General features: G+C 35.8%; 1 long non-coding RNA gene across 1 annotated transcript; it reads left to right on the plus strand.

The window, feature by feature from the left end:
* Nucleotides 1-499: 499 nt before the first annotated feature.
* Nucleotides 500-7,931, plus strand: LOC145788967 (uncharacterized). The gene is made up of 4 exons (XR_014345089.1): nucleotides 500-2,950; nucleotides 3,962-4,285; nucleotides 5,829-6,152; nucleotides 7,129-7,931. It is a non-coding gene; the product is annotated as an uncharacterized LOC145788967 (long non-coding RNA).
* Nucleotides 7,932-8,355: the final 424 nt, after the last annotated feature.

Here is an 8,355-nt window from a genome sequence, read left to right on the forward strand (position 1 = left end):
AAAGCGAAAACGACACTGCCTCCGATGTCCCTTTCACAAGCGATAAGCCCGTTCGGTCTCTCTTTCTCATCTTCTCTAACTCTCATCTTCTATTCCATGACTTCAAGACATTGATTAGATTATTGAATGATTATCATTACATTTTCTTTTCTCAGTATCATGATTCTAGAATTTTTTAATAATTAGTTACTAGACCGTACACATATCCTACTCTTTTTAAATTTTGCCATATTAGCGTATCCGCATCTATATCTGCATCCATGCTTTTTAACCCGTTGTCTAACCTAGTACAATCCAACCGCCATTCCACCCTAAAACATCCCAAACCGTACTCACCAAACATGTCATCTTACTTAAGGCGGTAAACTGACCTGACCCAACCCAACCCAAAACACTTGTGGCCCAAATATAGCAGCACAAATCTTATCTAAACCCAGTCCACTAATTGTTAATTGATACATCTAAACCAGACCATTAAAAAAATGAACCAAAATTTCAGCTTTTTTGGAGTTGTTGCCTATATTTTGGAGCATCAAGACGCACTTAGCTTGAATTTGATCTTGAAAGGTGTATGTCTTTTCTTGAAAAATTGGCTTACCATATAGTTGTTATTGTGATTCAATTAGTTTTGCAAAGGTTATCCTTAAGTTCAATCCCTCTAGATTGCTTGCTGCCCATTCTCATTCCTTATAAGCCAGAGCCCCTCCTGACAACTGTATTTGAGTCTGTTCACTTCTCACTCTACTAACGCAAGGCAAGTTATTATTGATATTCGACTGCCGTGGGGAGACCGTAGACTGAACTGAAACCATCTCTATATGGAACAAGCACTCTTGCCGATTGCTTAAATTTTTGGGAACACATCATGATCTGGACTGAAGGAATGAGCCATCCGTCTCACCTAGTCTTGGGCAACCCTTAATGAAAGTATGTCAAACTTGTGATTTTACAAGATTCACATGCCAAGGTCTTCTTCCCACTCTTGAGAAATCCTGAGATCCACTTCCAAGATATTGTTGGTAAAGAGAGCCTAAGCCAGAATTTGACCAATTCCCAATCGCTTTTCTCTAATTCATACCAACAACCCTCTATTACTTATTAATATATATATATATATATATATATATATTAGCAAGCTTCCATCATTAGTGTTACCATTGCTATAGTAAGGGTTGCATTACATCATGTTGTCTCCATTGTACCTTAACTATTGACCATATGTCGGGAAACTTATAATAGAGTATGTCGACCAAGTTGTCAAACCTCTAGATGAACCCTTACTCTTAGGAGAGAGGTTAGCAAATCTTAGAGAACGGCCATACATGCATTAGTGTTGCAAGATGCAATTCATCTACTTATGTTGAGGAAGATGCTTCATGATTGTAAGAGTATGATGTTAAAAATTCCCCTGATGCTTATATTTTACCCCTTGATGCTTTTCTTTCTGATTTATTTGTTCAATACTGTCTTGATTTACATGTCGATAGTAGAAGAACAATCAATTCAAGTAACAAAAATTATAAGCTTGCTATTGATTTTTGCATCATAGGAAACTAGATTTTAATGAATGGGACTGTGTCATGGTTCGTGTGCGACTTGAGAGTTATCGTAAAAATTCTTTCAAGTAGAGCCACTAACCTTTTTGTATTATTTATAAGCTTGGACCTAATGCATATTTATTTGACTTTCTTTATATGTAAGACATTTTTAGTCCGGTTTTGAATGTTGGTTTACTTACCGAGACACGTTTAAGCCTCCCAGCTAGCCCAAAAAAGTTTGCCTACAATTACTGTTCCTTGGACATTACTGAACATGAGTATCATATGGAAGATGTTATGTGATTCAGGATGTTGCTTCTTTGCATGATAGCGTTTGGGGTTATTATGCATTGGAATAATTGTCCTGGTCAACTGTTACTTGGATTATTGAGGACGAATTTGTTGCTTCGATAATGATTTTTTCTAATTCTATTCTCAATCTGGGAGAATGATGTAAATCGAGAATGAGGAAAAGACTATTTATATTAGGATTATTGGACGTGTGTATATAGGGAGGTGTAGTGATTGATGTAATTTAATTTAAGCAATTTAAGCAACCTCCATTTCATTCTGTTCTTTCGCCCTTCTTCCTCGGTTTTCTCTTATTCTCTCTATTTGCCATGCTTTGCAAATCATCACTGCACTGCATCAATTTGAAGTGGTTATGATATTTGTGATTTTTAAAAAAGTTTAGATATTTTTGTTGCGCCAATTAGTGGATAGTCATATAATTTGTAATTGATCTTGCGAAATTTTGTAACTTCATTTCTAATAATTTTGAACAATTTTGTTACGTTAATTAGTGATGTGGTTACATATTTTGTAATTTATGTTACAAAATTTATCACCTAATTACGATATTTGTGATTTTTAAAATTTTAAATATTTTTGTTACGCTAATTAGTGGTGTAATTACACATTTTTTAAGTTAATAGCTAAAATATTATTTTTTTCGTCAATTTTATTTAATAAAAGTAGACAATGATTTATGTTGAAAATAAATAAAAAATTTAGAACATAAGTTGACAAAATTATAATTTAATAATTTATTTTATTATAAAATTGTTGATAGTAAAAAAATTTTACCATAATTTTCCTCCCAAATAATTTTCTTCAAAACTTTGGAAAAACAGCCAAATTTTGTCAAAATCAAAATTTCCTCTCAAATTTTGTTGACAAATCCCTATCCCTAGAACCGTTCTTCGATTCCCAACTATGCCTAATTTACACTCCCCAAAACATTGCATTCAACTCTGTCTCCCACTCTCTGCTCGTCACCTCCGCCTCCGCCGCTGTTAGCGTTGCCAATCGCTGCCGTCGCCGCTAGTGTTGCCGATCGTCGCCGCCACCGCTAGCCCTACCAGTCACCGTCGATCGTCTCCTCTTAGATCGCCTTACCGCTCGCCGATTTGGTAAGTTTCTTCTCTGTTTCTCTTTCTGCTATGCTATCTTTGCTTTTGGCTCTCTCCCTTTGGTTTTGGCTCTCTATCTCATCCTGTTTCTTTTTAATTTTTTTTACTGACTTGATTCTATTTATTGTGAAGTTGTGATTTGATGAGCATTTGTGAAAAGAAATAAATGTACTGATTTAACTTAACATATTTGTAAGCTTTTTGGTTAAAATATAAATGTAGGTTGTTTGGTTAAAATTTTAATGTAGGGTGTTTGGTTAAAAGATTAAAAAATAAAAGAAAAAAAAGATACTATTTAGCTTAAAATATGAATATAGGGTGTTTGGTTATATTTGATGAACATTTGTGAAAAAAATATAATTGTTCTGATTACATTCATGGTGGACAAATAGAGTACCGTATTTTGTTAACTAACAGATTTTTTTTTTAACCTCAAACGTTTATGAAAGCTTGAAGGCTTCTAAATTGTTGTCTTGAAGCAATGTTCCTGCTATTACCTAAAAGCATCTCTAATGATTCAATTGCAAACAGACAGCTATTGCTATATTTTACTAATGAATAATGACAAAATACTAGAGTTTAGCAATGTTGCTTCACTAGTTACTTTGCTATTTTTTAGATTTTTCTCCCAAAATATCAAAGAAAAAAATGTTATATCTGGTGTTGCTTCAATATTAACTTTGCTTTTGTTAGATTGTGGCTTCACAGCATTGGTTTTTAAATGATGGTCTACAAATCCTTGGCTGCTATATTTCATAGTTTTTGAAGCAGATTTCATGCCTTTGTCTTTGGCTCTTCATGATAGTGTTGAGTTCATTGATTTTTGCTGTTCTTCTAAATAAACAAATTCTATTGGTAGCCCTTCTTACAACTAGGAAGTCACCTCTTTAGGAAAGTAAATTCTTCTCTACTCAATGAATTAAAGTTTGAATTATGGTTACTAAATTTATAACAATTCTTGTGTTTTTCAGATTCTTTTTTATCTTAATTGATGTGTAGTGAAATTTGTAGGTACCAAAAGAGTACTGAGCCGACCGCCTCTCCATCTTCTCTCTCTCTAAAACCCTTCCATCACCACCGACTCCCTCCCTCCGCTGTCCTCCTCTCAACAGAGACGACCGCCTCTCATCTCTCTCTCTCTCTCTCTAAAACCCTCCCATCTCCGCCGACTCTCTCCCTCCGCTGTCCTCCTCTCCCTCCTCCCATCACCGCCGATCTGCAACGATCGAGCCAGAACTGAGATCTGCAACGATCAAGCTAGAACTGAGATTTGAAGGTAGATCAACGCATCTGAACTCAGATCTGAAGGTAGATCAATGCATATCACATATCAAGGTATGCTTCCCTTTTTTTATTTTTAAGTTTATCTTTATCAAGGTGTTGTCCTTTTTCACAAGGTAATTCAGATTTAATTTCTATGGTTGTTTTTTTTCCTTGTCCGAATCTGATTTAAGTTTTGATGTTCAAATTAGATTGCAAGTTAATGTTGCTGTAGAAATTTGACGGCTACTTGTACTGTTCTTCATCAATCACTATATCACATATCTGTTAGCCAATGTGTTGATAGAATATAATATTACAATTTTGGTCGTGTTTTATTCGTTTTGCTTTATGTATTCTGATATTAACTTGAGCTAGTTTCTCGTGATTATAGATAATGGTTTGTTAACTTAGCATATTTGCACATTTCACTATTTTTTTAGAAGGTATTTGGTTGTGTTGAGATTATGCTATTTTTTGGATACCAGAGATTTGCCTATGTGACTTGTTATTTACATTGTATTGGCAAGTGATTCTAGCCCCTTGGGATGTAGATTTTGACCTTTGATTCATTCTTGTAACCTCTTGATTTTAGGAGTTGTGTGCACAACCCTCTAAGATCTTATCTAATGACGAGATTTTGCATAGGTTTATGATGAGATTTTCAAATTGTGTTTGTAAAAAATACAGATATGTAGCATTATTGAAAAATACAGGATTGAAATTTGGTGGATTATTCTACTTTTGATCTTACTTTTTGGGATTGAGCATTGTAATCATTTGATCTTACTTTTGATTTTCAAATTGTGTTAGTAAAAAATACAAATATGTAGCATTATTGTAATCATTAGTCAATTATTTTGAAGATTTGGATGTTTGGCGTACTGCTTAAAAAGTCATTCATTACAAACTTGCATAAGAAATTTCCCAAAAAAAAAAAAAAAAAATTGGTCGGGGATTTTTCAGGGTCAGGGAAACCCAATCCCCGTTAGGGGGCAGGGGCGGGGGCGGGGGCGGGGGCGGGGGGCGGGGGGGGGGGGTACCCCGTTGGGGATCGGGGACGGGGAGTGTAATCCCCGCCCCCGGCTCGCCCCGTTGCCATTCCTATAGATTACATCTTGAGAATAAACTTTGTTTTTTATTTATGAAGTGCCATGGTTTATTCATTGAATGAGTTGGATAATCAAAGTATCCAAATTTTGATTTTAGGGTTTGTTTGGGTGGTTGTGGATTTAAAATCAAGGATTTGAGGTTGGATTTTATAAAAATATTGGAGACTTATTATAGCTGGATAGAAGAACTATGGAAGAAGATAAACTTAAATGCGTTTTCAATTCCTAAATTCAAATGGAACCTTATTGTTTTTGTTAGTTGTGTTTGGCATGAAAGAATGAATGTATAAATAGTATTTTGCTAAAAAAAAAAAAAAACACAGATTGGATTTTTGTGTAAAGCGGATTTAGATTCATATTGTCATTATCCGATTTGATGCATTTGGATTTGAATGAATATTTAATTGAGTCAAGGTTTGATTTTTCCACATATGATCCGAATCTGAGACGTTGACAGGCTTGGCATTGATCATTCTATTTTACAAGTGGTATTATTACTTTATCAGTGCAGAGTTCGACAAAAATTCCAAGAGAAGCACCCTAAAAACAGAGAGCAAGAACATGGGCAAGAAGGGAGCAAACAAGAAAACACCCAATCTTACTTCTAGATCTCAGGCTTCAATCACACTGAGAGAAGAATCTAGCGGGAAGAAACAACCCAACGTCAATGGGAAGTCCATGTTGAAGTTAGCGCATCTATAGAACCTCGCGGTGTGGGCCAGTGGTGAAGCCTCTATACCTTATCTAGGTGCCTTTTTCGGGCACCAATTGGCTGCTCTTGGCGAGTCCTTGGGGTCATCACCTAATCCATCACTGTTTCCTTGTTAGAGGTGCAACTAATCTCTCTCTCTCTCTCTCTATATATATATATATGTGTGTGTGTGTGTGTGTGTGTGTCTATGTGCCCCATGCATGCGTCTGATGTGTTTGTGATTGCATGTTGGGTGTTTTATGCTATTTGAAACAATTGGGAACATGGGATTTGATCAACTAGAGGAACATAGTAGAGACTGGTTAAATCCATTTATACTTGATTGTGTTTTCATAGTTGTGTCTATTTGTATAGATTGACTATGTATTTGTGGTATTAGTATATTGACTAATGCTGGACCTTCAAATTGATATGAAACGTGTTCGTTATGTTATGGAGTGATTGGTTTGCTCAACCTTTCTCAAGATGGTATTATTCTTCTTTTGGACTTTTTTGCATATCAAATAAGGTTTGCACCTTTGTAAGCTGCAACAACCAGCAGATATATGAAGAATGGTACATTAAAGAAGCTAAGTATGTTAGTTTTGCACAAATGTGTGTACCTTGTAGAGGATGCCTTATCCTCATTTCTTCCTTTTGATTAGTCAATAAAACTAATTTTGTTGTTGATAAAAAAAAAATTTATGTACGTTGTATGTGTTGAGCATTTTATGTTTCTACATCTCTATGCACCTTTTTACACCTTTAGAAGGGCTTTCTGGCTCAAATATTAGAATCTTTGGTAAGTTGAATGCATGGCCAGTAATGGAATCTTAATGGCTAGACTATAATATGAACGGTTGTCAAAGTCGGTGAGAACAGAGCACCCATATATACCGCGATCCTGAGTTGAACATGTGACATGAAAGCACAAACGTGAAAGGGCATCAATTCTAGTTCTGATTACTTGTTGGATTTATAGTTTGTTTCTCACCAGCCGTACATTTTCTTGCCTAACCATAGTAATATCACTAAGAATAACTTGTTCTGCATTTTTAAGACCATAGGAAATATGTAGCGTCCTCAAATCCTGATTACAATTTTACTGTTTACAGATGTGAATCTATTCTTCAGCCTGGTTACAACTGCACTGTTAGAATTGAGAAGAACACAACAAAGGCAAGGCATAGGGGTAAAAGTTCAAATATTTCCACTCAGAACAGTGTTGTTTACAAATGCCACTTCTGCTCGGATAGAAACCTGAAGAGAGGGACTCCTCAAGGCCATATGAAAGAGATATGTCCTTCTAAGGCCAAACCGTCCTTCAAATTGGAACCTTCATGCTCCACGGTTATCAAGTCTGTCAAATTAGAGGAAGGTGCAACAGGCAATAAAGAGGTGAAAAAGGTGGACGAGATTGCTTCTCCAGCAATAACCACTGATGATCCTGTCATAGACAGCCCAGCTCCAGCAACGCAATCGGTCAGAACTGGGCCAACTTTGTTGGAGGCCAAGAGAAGAAAGAGGAATAGGTCAGGGGCTAAGAAAGAGGAATAGGTCAGGGGATAAGAAAGCAGCTGAATCTGAAAGCAATTCCACTACGACTGTTGCAGAAAATTCTGCCAGCGCCGCAAACAAGCGGAATAGAAAATCTTGGACCAGTTTGAAGGAAATTGCTGAGAGCAGTGAGCATGGTAATAGCCAAAACCTCTCAAACTTGAGAATCCCATTTTTCATATAAAGAGGGTTAATCATTTTATTATGTGGATTGCTATTAGTTTACTATGATTTTGAAGAAACTGCAAAAGTTGGTACCTTTGGGGATTTTCCATTTTGTAATTTATAGAATGTTGAAAGAGAATTCTGATATTGAGGTATGGAAATCTCTGCATTATAATAGAAGCATTGCTTTATAACATTTTTCGTTCTTTTAATACTCCACTGAAATCTTTTAGGGAAGAAAGTGTTCGCAAAGCCAAAATAAATAAAAAAGGGTAAATTACACTGAATGAAAATGTTGGCAAAGCCAAAATAAATAAAAAAGGGTAAATTACACTGAATGTAGTAAGCCCTACAAGTTTAGCATAGTTATACTATGCTCCTTTAAGGTCTTAATTCGTATAATACTTGGCCCATTTTTCATCAGAAATTCGTTAGACATATGAATGAAAAAATTATCCCTTCTCATTTGACAGCCTTGATAACCGTGGAGCATGAAGGTTCCAATTTGAAGGATGGTTTGGCCTTAGGAGGACATATCTCTTTCATATGGCCTCGAGGGGTCCCTCTCTTCAGGTTTCTATGTGAGCAAAAGTGGAATTTGTAAACAACACTGTTCTGAG

The sequence above is a fragment of the Camellia sinensis genome, chromosome 11 (assembly GCF_055761805.1).
Source record: "Camellia sinensis isolate YWXY chromosome 11, ASM5576180v1, whole genome shotgun sequence".
Lineage (NCBI taxonomy): Eukaryota > Viridiplantae > Streptophyta > Magnoliopsida > Ericales > Theaceae > Camellia > Camellia sinensis.